Genomic DNA, 14120 nt, shown 5'->3' on the forward strand with positions numbered 1-14120 from the left:
ATATGTGAAGTCTAAAAACGATACAAATGAACTTTTATACAAAATAAAAATAGAGCCACAGACATAGAAAACAAATTTATGGTTCCCAAAGGGGCAAGAGGGGAGAGGGATAAATTAGGAGTTTGGGATTAACATATTCACACTACCGTATATAAAATAGATAACCAACAAGGACCTACTGTATAGCACAGGGAACTACGCTCAATATTTTGTAGTAACCTAAAGGGAAAAGAATCTGAAAAAAAAAAAGGTATATATGTATGTATAACTGAATCACTTTGCTGTACTCCTGAAATTAACTATACTTCAATTAAAAATGTATTAAAAATATCACTCATAAAGGTAAAAGAAGGAGCAAAACATCATTTTGCTAATTAATCCAATGAGGAATGATGACATGTGATTTTAGAGACAACCCATAGCTATCTTATTGGGAAACATAGCAGTGCTGTTTCAGAAACATTTACTGAATATGTAGTTCATGAATACTAGATCTCTAACTCCAGTTTGTATTTTCTTAGTGAAAAAGGGTTAACAGTCATTATTACAGCAAAAATAAAACCATAGTGCTACAAATCTGACAAAATAACTTGAATATTCTCCTGTCTCCAAATAAATGAATACATTGTATTAAGAACTGCTGGAATAATTTTTATTGCATTTTATATGACTTTTATATAATGTTGCATTTTACAATTTTTGCACACATCTTACATCTAAGTACTAAGTATTTACTGGCTCAAAATAGTATTCTATTAATTCCACATGCACTTCAAGTTAAAGATATAGAAAAATAAGAAGTTCCCGTCCTGGCACAGCAGAAACGAATCCGACTAGGAACCATGAGGTTGCAGGTTCGATCCCTGGCTTCGCATCCGGCGTTGTCATGAGCTGTGGTGTCGGTCGCAGACGCGGCTTGGATTTGGTGTTGCTGTGGCTGCGGTGTAGCCCCTTGGCTGCAGCTCCAATTAGACCCCTAGCCTGGGAACCTCCATGTGCCGCGGGTGCGGCCGTAGAAAGACCAAAAATAAATAAATAAATGTAAATTGTCAAAAAAGATATTCGATATAATATAGTTTCCCAATTAATGTTATCTCTGAAATACAGAGGAATAAAGTAAACTAACTTAGTACTAAAGCATGATGTGAAAATACATAGCCACAAGAATATACCTAGTTATATCGGTCAAAACAGTGAAGATTAAAAAGAATTTGACTACCCAATTCCGGTAAGAATACAGAAAAAATGAGCACTCTCTACGTAGTAAATAAATGGGAATGTAATGCAGTGTGGGTTTTTTGTGAGCCAATTTAGCAATACATAAACAGAGCATAAAAACTATTCATACCTTTAATAAATCTGTATGTAAGATACAGTAGTTTAAGGGAGTTCCCTTCGTGGCTCAGCGGGTAACAGTAACGAACCCGACTACGATCCATGAGGTTTCGGGTTCGATCCCTGGCCTCGCTCCATGGGTTAAGGATCCGGCGTTGCCGTGATTTATGGTGTAGGTCGCAGACGCGGCTCGGATCCTGCGTTGCTGTGGCTGTGGTGTAGGCCAGTGGCTACAGCTCTGATTCGACCCCTAGCCTGGGAACCTCCATATGCCACGGGCACAGCCCTAAAAAGAAAAATAAATCAATTACAGCATATCTATGTAACAGAGTGTAATGCAGCAGTAAAACGGGGTAAGGAACATCTCTGTGTGTCGCTGTTAGGAAATTCTGTATGAAATGGTGCTAAGGGGAAAAAAAAAAAAGCAAGGTGCCGAAAAACTGTACAGTAGGGAATCTATTTTGAGAATATAAATGTAGGTACTTTTTTCCTGATAATTTTCAAAACAAAGCAATGGAAAGAGAAAGCAAAAACGACTATACGTGGTTTCCTAGAGAGGGAGGGAAGGAATGTATTAAGTACAGAGATGGAAGTTAGACCCCTCAGAATTTATCTGGTTTTATAATTTTGTTTCGTGTAAAAGATGGCCCTCAACCACCCCCACCTCCCACTGCGCACACGTTCTCGTTAACTTCTCTCAACATTGTGCCAGGGTTAGTCTGTGTGACCAAAAGAATTTGGCAGAAGTGATGGTATGTAACCTCCAAGATTAGGCTCTTAAAAGACAATGCGGTTTCCGTTTTATTCTTTCCTTCTCTTGTATCACTTGTTCTGGGGGAAGGCAGTTGCCCTGTTGAGCCGTCAGTCCCGCGGGGTGAGGGTCTGAAATCTGCCAACAGCCACCAAGGTGAATGTCTTGGAAGCAGATCATTCAGCCCCAAGTCACCTTGAGATGACTGTAGCCCCAGCTGACAGCTAGACTATATTTCACGAGAAACCCTCAGCTAGAACCACCCAGCTAAGCAGTCCTAGTTTTCTGACCTTCTGAAACTGTGAGATAATAAATATTTATTTTAAACTACTAAGTTTGGTTTAATTTGTTATGCAGCAAAAGAGCATGAATACACATTGGAACCATAAGATTGTTTTAAATAATTAAAAAACTGAAAATGAATAAAAAGAAGAAGAAAAAAAAAGCAGCCCTTAAAAACCTCAAAACACATGGAAACAAACGAACCTTTCAAGCTGGTGGCAAAACTACACAGACAATAATTACTTCAAGTGACTTGCAAACACAGTCTTTTTACCATACATCCCCAGTGGGCTAGATCCTAAGAACAAAAAGGACTGCAAATAAATCTTAAATGACATTCAGTGGACTAAGCAACGCACCTTGGTATTGCTACCCAGACACTATTGTATCCATATACTAGAAGAAAGTGAACAACTTATTATGTTAATATCATTAAGATCCGAGACTTTATATAGGAGAGGAGATACGAAGTCAAAGATATAAGTAAAAAATCCTTTGCTCTTTAAATTAAGATTGAAAATAGCAGCATTCATGATTTTTCTTTTTCTAAAAAATATGTCTTTCCTAGCTCTGTGCACCAAAAAGCCTAAGAGAAATGACAACATAATAGCAATAAATACACAGCATCTAGATTGTGGTGACTAAATATAATTTAAGCAAATAAACATGCAGCACTCTGTAGAGAAATGGCTAATTTCAATTCTGAGGCTGCAAATACACAAGTTGGAGTAAGAGTCAAATGTAAGGACTAAGAAATCGACTTTTTAAGGGGTTCTCACTGGCCCCAAGATAGGACAATTTGAACATCAAAAAGCATAATGACTGCCAAGTAGTATATATATTTATACATCAAATATTTTATGCTTTCTTTTTTTCCTTTTTTTTTTTCGACTCAAATGTTTTAAAACTCCATGAGTTTGTAATAATAAGAGAACTTTATTTTTGTGTATGTGCTTAAGCTCTGAAGTTAGTAAGCTTCACACTCCCCTTCTATACCTTTTGATTCTGGGGATGGGATTCTACCATCCACATTTCTGCTTTTGCCAACTGCTGCCTGTTAGACTCTGCCTACAGGAGGGTGATGGGGGAGCCGGCAGGGCTGGAGAGGAATGAAGGAATTGAAACTCCTTTCTGTCCTTCCTTCTTCCTTCCTGTCAGCTTCCTGCTTCTGTCAGCATCCCCGTTCGGAGCATTGCTTCACCGCGCCCCCCCTCACCCTGAACCGGCAGCACAAAAGCACCCCCGACCAGCAGCACCTTTGCCGTGTCCACAGCAGAATCCAGTTTGCAGTTTCCAGCCTTTGCAGAACGAGCCTCATCAGACCCCCATCAGAAACACCAGCCGCCACATGAGGTGAGTAGCACACCCTCCTCAGAGGTCTGGGTCCCAGCTTCCTGGAGCCCCCTTTCTCTAAGCTTTGAAGTTATAACAATTCCCTTCTCTTTCCTTTGTGCTCACGCGCTGGGGGTGGTTGCAGGTTTTGGCTTTCTACTCTAAGATACCTTCCAGTTTTCTTCCCCATTTGAGTTACCTCCTTACCAACTTTATGCCTACTTCACATTTTATATACAAAATCCTGTCTGTTCAAATAACTAATGGGGCAGAGCCTTCTTGCCTGCCCGCTTGCATCTCTTACAAGCGTCCTATCGTAATAAATCGATTCCTTGCATAAAAAAAAAACCAAAAAAGCAAACAAAAATACCCCAAATAACTAATGGGACTTCTGCCTCCGACTGGTCCCTAACTGAGAGGTACCCCAACTCCCAGCAGTCGTTGGTTGAAGGCTGCCTCTAGGAAGGTTCATTACCCATCATTTTCCAGCAGCTACAGGGGTGGCAAAGCTGACTCCAGTAGAAGGGCAGGCTCCAGTGGCAAGAGAAAACCCTCAGGCAAAGTACTCCAGGACCTAGCGATTGGAAGTTGGGCCAGTGTGCACTAAAGTGATAAGGGGGAGGGACCAAGGGCGGGGGGAGTGACAAGGTTTGCTATACAGTTGAATGCCCTTTATAAAATATTAATTTCTCATTCCACGAGCAATAATTATCTTTGAAAGACACTTAAGTCAATAAGAATAAGGCTCAAGTCCTTTCAGTCACCATCCCCCATCCTGATTCCCTTCCCTTCCCAGAGGTAACCTCCGTTAGTAGTTATCATTTACATGTACTTTTCTACATATATATGCTTATAAAACATATGGCATTATTTTGTAGGTTTTTTGTTTTTGTTTCATAGTATACCTGTCTTTTTGCACTTTGCTCTATTCACAAAACAATTTGTCTTGGGAGTCATTCCATATTATGACACATAGATCTACCTATTTCTTTTTAACGGCCTCATAATATTCCCAAGGTGCATATTCCATTGTTTATTTCACTGTCACTCTGTGTTACAATTAACAAAATCCTATGATTAATGGCAATGTCTTTTGTGTCATTGTACCTGTTTAGGAGTGTTTCTGTAGGGTAGATACAGACTGGAAATGCTTGGGGGGGGGGCGGTCAGAGAAAATGCCTTTCTTTTTTTTTTTTTTTTTTAATTTGGCTGCATTTGCAGCACATAGAAGTTCCTGGGCCAGGGATCAAATCCGAGCTGCAGCAGTGACCCGAGCTGCCACAGAGACAAAGCTTAACCTGCTGCACCACAAGGGAACTCCTGAGAATGAATATTTTAAAACTGACATTAAGTGTCAAAAATATGTCCTCCAAAATGTAGTTCCAATTTACAAGCTGTAATGTTGTGGTTTATAATAAGAAGTATATATTTGGTCTCCCTCCTCATTTCTGGCAGTTCCTAAAACCCTTGGAATTTCCTAAGTGATAGAAGCAACAAAGGTATCTTTGTTATGTTAATGAGGTGACTCCTGAACGGCACCTGGGGATGCGGGCTGGTTGCCAGGGAAACCAACCTAGAGATTAGAACTTTTAGTCTTACCTTCTAACCCTGGGGGAGGGGAGGCGAGGGGAGCCGGAGGTTGAATCCATCGCCAATGGGCCAGTGATTTAATCGATCTTAACTAAATAATGAAGGCTCCTTAAAAACCAAACTGATAGGGTCTAGAGTGCTTCTGGGTTGGTGAACACGTGGTGATCCGGGCAGAGTATCGTGCCCGCAGAGGACACGCAAGCTCCACGCCCTTTCCCCACACATGGCCCTAAGAATCTCTTCCATCCGGCTATTCCTCGGTCATATCCTTTTATAATAAACAGGTAATCTACTAAGTCAAATGCTTCTCTTAGTTCTTCTCTGAGTTCTGTGAGCCACTCTAGCAAATTAAGTGAACCCAAGGAGGGAGTCGTTGTGCTTGGAACTAGCGTCTGAAGTTGGAGGGTGGGGGTAGGGGCAGTCTTAGAGGACTGAACCTTTAACCTGTGGAATCTGATGCTGTCTCCTGTAGTGTCAGAATTTAGCTGAATTCTTGGACACTGGTGTGGTGTCCAAGAATTGCTTGGTGTTGTGTGGGAAGCAACCCCCCCAAAAAAAACCCACCAAAAAATGAAAAACCACACACACACGCTAATTGGATCCTGGAACCCAGGAGTTGGTGTCAGTGAACTGGGGTTTGCCAGAACCATCCTGTCTCCTAGAAACTTACGATTTGGGAAGAGAAAGGGTGAAAGGGGGTGAGGGTGGGGGAGTACTTATAACCTTATTGCTACAAAACCCTAAACTTGTTTAAAAAGCCTTAGCGAATTTGCTCTTCTGCTTCCCCGCTAAGGGTCTTACAGATGCTAATACAAAACATTAGGTTAATTAACAAGAGAATCAGAAGAAGCTGAGAGGAGACTCAACGCTGCTTCCTTACCAGGAGGAAATTTTTAGACCTTTTCTTTTTTTCTTTCTTTTTTTTTTTTTTGGCTTTTTGGGGCTACCCCTATGGCATATGGAGGTTCCCAGGCCAGGGGTCGAATTGGAGCTGTAATTGCTGGCCTACAACCTACACCACAGCTCACGGCAACGCTGGATTCTTAACCCACTGAGCGAGCGAGGCCAGGGATCGAACCTGCGTCCTCATGTATGCTAGTCAGATTCGTTGACTGCTGAGCCTCGACGGGAACTCCTAGACTATTTTTATTTTTTATTTTTTTGGCTGTGCCCGCAGTATGTGCAACTTCCCAGGCCAGGGATTGAACCTGAGCCACAGTGACAATGCTGGATCCTTAACCCAACGGCGCCACCGGAGAACTAAACTATTTTTAAGAGATGAGGTGAATAAAGTGAATATTGACAGGGCGAAACAAAGAGGAATCAGAAAGGAGAGTCTAAGGGCTTCCAGGAGGGTGGAAATCTTTAGATGGTTATTTAGAAACGGGATGAATAAAATGGACATGATGGGATTAGAACAAAGGTTTAATACAGCGCTACCTGAGATTGGGTGAGTCAAAGGATCCCTTATCAGCTCCCAATATCAGAGGGCCCCAAACAAGTCCATTCTATTTTCCCTGAGTCCTGAGACGTTTGAAAAGCTATCCACCAAAAACTGCAATGAGAAACCTGACCAGGAATTGCTTGGGAGCAGTGGTCCCTAGACCCCTCGCTGGGGACCCAAAGCCTTTTACACAAGAGTGAGTAAAACGGTCAGGGGGTGAAGAAGTTTCCTTTACTCTTTGATATAAGAATCTCATGAACCCACTGGGGAAGCCTTTTCTTGGGGCTAGACCGAGAGACAGTAAATATGTAATGGCCGAGAGAATGCTGCAAGTTGAAATGTCTAAGCAGATAATCACGTAAAGAAGTCGTGTCAGCTTTTCCTGACTGTTTCATGGGAATGGCTATTGTGTCTGGGGGGGGAACCCGTCCCCTTCCTGGTGTCAGAAAACCAAAACTGGACGAAGTCCTGACGGAGGCGACAGTTGGGAGCGCAGTGGGGGGTGGAATTAAGACAGAGGTTTGTCGCAGACTCGGTGTTGGAACAGGCTTTACGGGAAGTGGTCTCTTTTACCCGATTGGAAGCTTGTCCCGGCTCCTACTGTAAAAACAAACGCTTGGGACGCTCCCCCTCCAGCAATGTTAATGGGACTTGCTAACTGGGACCCAGTAAGACGGCCTGAGCCCACGCAGCGTGGAGTAGAGGCCGGAGTGCCAGGAAGGACAGGGTCTCTGCCGTAGCCCTTCCTGGAATGTAGCCTGGGGCTCATGGCAAGAGTTTGTGGGCGAGCCCAGCAACAACTGGGACTTTGAGGGAGTTCCCGCTGTGGTGCCGTGGCCTAAGAATCTGACTGCAGGGAGTTCCCATGGTGGCTCAGCAGTAATGAACCCGACTAGAATCCTTGGGGATTCGGGTTCAATCCCTGGCCTCGCTCAGTGGGTTAAGGATCTGGTATGGCCATGAGCTGTGGTGTAGGTCGCAGACATGGCTCGGATCCTGCGTTGCTGTGGCTGTGGCGTAGGCTGGCAGCCGTAGCTCCTGTTTGACTCCTAGTCTGGAAACTTCCATATGCCTAAAAATAAAACACCCCAAAAAAAAAGAATCCGACTATAGAGGCTCAAGTTGTTGTGGAGGCACAGGTTCAGTCCCTGGCCCAGTCCAGCGAGTTAAAAGATTCGGTGTTGCTGCAGCTGCAGCTGGGATTCAGTCCCTGGCCCTGGAACTGCCGTATGCCTCGGGCTCGGCGGTAAAAGAAGCTCCCCCCAACCCCACCCCCAGAAAACTGGGACTTTGAACTAGAGGATTCCCATTTGAGAGCTATTTACTCCCTTGTTATGGAGCATCATTAATTGAAGCCATCCCTGTGACGGAAGGACATAAAGTGATCTTAAATCGGAAACAGTTAAAATGCCTAGGACGATGTGGGCGAAATGCCCTACCGGGGATGGCAGTGCCCAGAAGACTTCCAGAACGATGTGGAAACGGGTTATCCGGGATCTCACTGTCGGGAGGATGCAAGGAGAGCATCCTCAGGCGCAGGGAGCCTCTTTCCCTCTAGAACTGACTCCGGGGCTGTGTGAGGAGCTGCTGGCTCCCGTCATCACCGGGACGGTGCCCTGTGAACAGCTGAGCCACAAGAGCTGCTTGGTTCGGGGAGGGCAGCTCCACAGTAAACGGACGCCGTCCTGTTGGGGAGGCCGCTCTGGTCCAAGGGAAAAACAAAATGCAATTCGAGGGCCTGAATTGTATGCTGTCCTCTCGGCAGCGATGGAAGAGTTGAACAGTGGTGAAGCCCCTCTGTTTGGTTTTTACTGGCTCAGGGGCAGCGGCCAATGGCCTGGCCAGTATGTTCAGGCAGAGGCAATGGAAACCGGGCCTATGAAAGGGGTGCCCGTGTAGGAATCACTGTGGGAATTTGAGGGGTGCATCAAGGCAGGCAGGACATGCCAATGCCTGTCAGAAGGACCCCGCTTCCGGGTTTCGAAGGTGACTTCGATCAACAAGCAGATCTTGGGAGTGCCTGTGGGGCTCAGGCGTTAAGAATCCGACTGGTATGCATGAGGATGTGGGTTCGATCCCTGGCCTCGCTCAGTGGGTTAAAGGATCCGGCATTGGTGCGAGCTGTGGTGTAGGTCGCAGACATGGCTCGGATCTGGTGTGGCTGTGGTGTAGGCCAGCAGCCACAGCTCTGATTGGACCCCTAGCCTGGGAACTTCCTAGGGTGCAGCCCTACAAAGCCAAAAAAAAAACCAAAAAAAAAAAAACCAAAAAAAAAACAACAAGCAGATCTCCTTGTGTGCTTGCTGGAGGTGCCCACCTGGGTCCATGAGTGAGGGGACATGGGGACGTGGGGACGCTGCAGCAGTGAGAGGCGGACTGGATCCAGACGTAGTCCTCCTGCTCCCTCTGAGCACGAGATGCCAACAAGAGCTGTCCTGTTGGCAAGAGAGACAGAGGCAGAGGGCTGCATGGCCAATTCTGCTGGGAAGGCCTTGGTCGCCACTGGCCTGGTGAGTGAGGCTGATGCTGGAAGCGCTGCCCCCCCCCCCCCAAGTCCTGACAGGCCTGAGACTCTAGCCCGGGCTCGGCTTACCCGGCAGTAGATGCAGAAGTGCAGGAAGCTAAGAAAGAACCCGCACAGGAGAGAGCGCACCGGTCTGGACATCTGACTGTCGTTCCTTCAGACCAAGGAGCACCCTTTACCAGCTCGTGATGTCCAAGGACGGACACCGAGGTCTCGTCCCCAGAGCCTGATAGAGAACAGGAAGGGGCAATTGGAACAGTGCAGGGCTGGCTTCCGCACCTTCACGAGTGTGTGCTCATGCTCAGCACAAACATGAGTGTGGCCAAAGGAGTGTCCCCACTGGGTAGATCTCTCTGTTTTTCTGGTGGATCTGGGGGTGAGGGGGTGGGGAAGGTGCTGGTATTTTTTTCTTCCCTGCATCACTTCAGCTTTTTTTGTTGTTTTCTTCCCTACTTGATGCAGTGGTCACAAGACCTGGGCTGGAAATAGGGATGATTCCTGAGCAAGAAACTGTAACTGTGTTTTTAACCTTTGTGTCGGAATTCCTAAGGGCCTGATGGGGCAGGATGTGCCTTCACCCCCTCTAACAAAATTGGGTTATATTGCTGTATTGCCTGGAGGTAAAGATAGCCCAATAGTTCTCTGCTGTGTAACCTTATCTGACTAGACTTGCACTGGGGGGAGGCGCTTAACTAGCCTAGTATTGCTGCTTGCGACAGAGACCAGCACAGTGGCCGGACCTAACGTCTCTTCCAAAGGTAGGAAAATGTGGATATTAAGCAGAGAGAAGGGAAAACAGTAGCTGAGGGTAAGGGAATGAATAAGTGAATGGGTTATATAATGAGAGGCATTCAGATTAGGTTACCATCTCAAAAGAGGCTTAGAGCACGAGATGATAATGTCTCATACCAGATGCCTGAAAGGGTGAAGCCCTGTGTTGCTGACACCACTTGTGCTTTTTGGAACCTGACAAGGTCACAAACCGATGGGTTCTCCCTGGGAGACATTTTCATATGATATGATGCTGGACTGGATACTTAGTAATGACTGAATAGAACTCTAGTCATGTGCCAATATCTTTTCACTTTTATGATCATTTTGCTACAAGGGATCCATGTTTGAAGACCGGGGGGTGGACTGTGATATCATGATTTATAATAAGAAATATAAATCTTTTTGGTCCACATTTTTGGCAGGTACTAAACCCTTGGAACTTCCTGAGCGATGTGAGTGAAAGGTGTCTTTTGTTATGTTAGTGAGGTGGCTCTTGGACGGTACCTAAGAATGGAGGTTAAGTGCCAGGAGGATCAACCTTTTGATTAGAGGATTGGAACTTTCTGTCCCATCTTCTATGCTGGGGGAGGGGAGGGGAATGAAGGGGATCTGGAAGTTGACTCCATCACCAGGGGCCAATGACTTAATCACTCACACCGAGGTAGTGAAGCCGCCGTAAACACCCAAAAGGATGGGGTCCAGAGAAATTCCAGGTTGGTGAGCACATGGAGATGTGGGGAGAATGGTGAGCCCAGGAGAGGCATGGGAGCTCAGCGCCCTTTTCCACACCTGCTCTATGCGCCTCTGCCATCTGACTTCCTGAGTTAGATCCTTTTATAATAAACCAGTAATCTCGTGAGCAAAATGTTTCTGACTTCTGTGAGCCACTCTCGCAGATTAATCGAACCCAACAAGAGTGTCATTGGAACCTAGCCAGTTGGTTTAAAGCACAGGTCACAACTTGGACTTGGCACTGGTGTCCGAATTGAGTTGCCACGGAGGGCATGGTTGGAATCTCCAATCTATAGCCAGTTTGTCAGAAGCGTGGGTAACAGCCTGGGCTTGTGACTGGCATCTGAAGTGGGGGCAGGGTAGAGGCAGGGCACTCTTGTAGGACGCAACCCTCAGCCTGTGGAATCTGATGCTCTCTCCGGGTAGGGGGTGTCAGAATTGAGTTGACCTGAGTTGAATTCTTGGATACACTGCTGGTGTCTGAGAACTGCTTGTTTGTTTGAGGAAACCGCCCTCCCCCAACCTGCCAGCCCTGAGCATTGGCAGTTGGGTCTCAAAACACCCAAAAGACAGGAGTACTAGGAGATGCCAACGACTTTCTTACTACAGGACTCGCTGTAGTTGCCTTAGGGTATATGTCCCCATCTGGCACTGCTCTGGGCCCCTTTAGCAGAAGATAACCCAGTGGGGAGAGAGCTAACTGTTCACCCCAACCACCCCACAAACCACCAGGTGTCTTCTGTGCTCTACGGTCCATGAGGCCCCTAGGGCAGAACTACTATGATGCTGCAGGACACCAACCACCCTTGGGGAGCCTCCAGAGTGGCAGTAGTGTCTTTGGTGTCCCCTGAGAGCAGGGTCGCACAGAGACTGAATGGACTCGTTCCTGAGCCTCTGTGACAGCCCCTGGCAACTCCTGGAAATAATTAAGTGCATTTTGGGGGTTCAGAGGTCCTGGCCTGACTTGGTGGCAGAGCAATTAGGTTACCCCTAGCTTTTATTTTATGCCACCAACAGTGGACCCTGGGCCTGTGGGAGTGGCATCTGTAGGAGAAAAGCTAGACAGTTTCTTTCATTTAGACTTAAGTGTTCCTGGGGCTGGTATGCACTGGGTACTTAGCCATGTGAATAGTTGGGAAAAAAAATTTTTTTTAAACATGGATATTTTATTTTATTTTACTTGCTTTTTAGGACCACACCTGCAGCATGTGGAAGTTCCCAGGCTAGGGGTCGAATTGGAGCTGTAGCCGCCGGCCTACGCCAGAGCCACAGCAACGCCAGACCGAGTCACATCTGCGACCTACACCACAGCTCACGGCCATGCCAGATCCTTAACCCACTGAGCGAGGCCAGGGATCGAACCCGAAACCTCATGGTTCCTAGTCAAATTCGTTAACCACTGAGCCATGACGGGAACTCCCATGTCACTCCTTTATATCACTTCTGCCCAAGGGGTGTTTTATTTTATTTTATTTTTTTTTCCAAGGGGTGTTTTAAATCTCCAAGCTTGGAGTTCTCATGGTGGTTCAGCGGTCAACCAACCTGACTAGTATCCACAAGGATGCGGGTTCGATCCCTGGCCTCGCTCAGTGGGTTAAGGATCCGGTGTTGCCGTGAGCTGTGGTGTAGGTCGAAGACACGGCTCGGATCTGGCGTTGCCGTGGCTCTGGCGTAGGCTGGCGGCTACAGCTCCAATTCGACCCCTCGCCTGGGAACCTCCATATGCTGTGGGTTCAGCCCTAAAAAGACCAAAAAAAAAAAAAAAAAAAAAAAATCAAAGTTCTTTCCTAGATATAAATAAGACCACTTTATGTATTTGTGCCTTTCTTCCCATGCTTTTCCTTTTTTAAAATGAACGGTGGCAACCTTCCTGTCATCTCAAACAATCGGCTTAGGTGAGAAGGCCAGACACCACCACCCTCAATTTGATTTTTGCTTCAGGGCAGAATCTCTTTGTTTAACTGAGGAGTCTGAATGTGCCTTTGTGTCAAGTGCTCCAGCAGTCCCCGAGCTGTGGTGGCGTGGCTGACATTGTTGCAGCTGTTAGGCTGGTAAGAGATAATGAGGCCAAATGCATTTAGATTGTGTGTTACAGAGACCACATAAGCGAGATCAGCCGAGTGTCCGCTCCTCCTGTCCCTCAGCCCACAGGCTAACACCGAACAGGAGACGCCAAATGACAGACCACCAGCGTGCTAAGCTATTCTGCTGGGGAGAAGCCAATTCTAAACTACAGCCGAGCAGTTTTCTAGACAGCCAGGGAAGGAAGCTGGCAGCTGTACCCCAGTGGGGCAGTGGGGAAAGCGTTGCCCTCCCCAGAACCAGGGAGATGGGTGAGAAACGGCCTTGTGGCAGTCTCCCACAAGATAGGGGGCAGAAACCGCCTTGCTCCCTGTCCTTATCTCCCCTTGTTCCAGGAAGAATCACAGAGCCTTCTGCCAAGTCCAGTCAGGCTACAGACAAGCCTTGCTTATGTGGCCTATAAGGAGACGGGCAAGGCCACCAGCAGGTCATGATAGAGCCCGGCCCTTAACTGTTAACACAAAGCCTTTTTCAGGCTTCTCTCTTGTTGTTTGAGATTCAGAAGCAGGCAGCTGTTCTAACCCCAATTTTTTTTTTTTCATTTTTGCCCCTGAATCTGCCAATTTTAGCCTGTGCTTTTCCCTTTCTTAGAATAATAACTTGTTAAACACAGCAAGTAACCATCAATACACACAATTAATCTTGCTTTAAGGGAGTTTCCCCTGTGGCTCAGCGGGTTTTGAAACCGACTAGTATCCATGAGGAGGTGGGTTTGATCCCTGACCTCGCTCAGTGGGTTAAGGACCTGGCGTTGCCGTGACCTGTGGTGTAGGTCACAGACGCGGGTCAGAGCCAGCGTTGCTGTGGCTGTGGTGTAGGCCGGTAGCTGTGGCTCCGATTCGACCCCTGGCCTGGGAACCTCCATATGCCGCAGGTGTGGCTCTAAAAAGCAAAAAACAAACACACAAACCAAAAACATTGCTTTAAGCATTAATACACACTATTAACATCCTCTTTTCCCGAAGCCATTGGCTCAGGAGGCACTTGGCCTGATTGGTTTTTATTATAGATATTATCTTGAGCATTTTGCTACCTTTTAACAAGACTTTCCATCTTTCTACCCTCCAATATCATTTTCCTCATTGCCCACCAGTTCAAACACAACAGAAAATTTTTTTCTTTCTTTCTTTATTCTTTTTTTTCTTTTTTTTTTTTTTTTTTTGGTCTTTTTGCCTTTTCTAGGGCCGCTGCCACGGCATATGGAGGTTCCCAGGCTAGGGGTCCAATTGGAACTGTAGCCACCAGGCTACACCACAGCCACAGCCACGTGGGAT

The 14120-nt window shown here is 46.3% G+C and overlaps 1 protein-coding gene across 1 annotated transcript in view; it reads left to right on the top strand.

Annotated features, from left to right (window-relative positions):
* USP9X (ubiquitin specific peptidase 9, X-linked) overlaps nucleotides 3590-14120 on the top strand; it is a 152654-nt gene continuing 142123 nt past the window's right edge. Inside the window, exon 1 of the mRNA XM_021080148.1 lies at nucleotides 3590-3721. The gene's annotated coding sequence lies outside the window, so the exon portion shown is untranslated. The remainder of the gene's footprint in view (nucleotides 3722-14120) is intronic.

Source organism: Sus scrofa, chromosome X (genome assembly GCF_000003025.6).
Source record: "Sus scrofa isolate TJ Tabasco breed Duroc chromosome X, Sscrofa11.1, whole genome shotgun sequence".
In the NCBI taxonomy this organism is placed as follows: Eukaryota; Metazoa; Chordata; class Mammalia; order Artiodactyla; family Suidae; genus Sus; species Sus scrofa.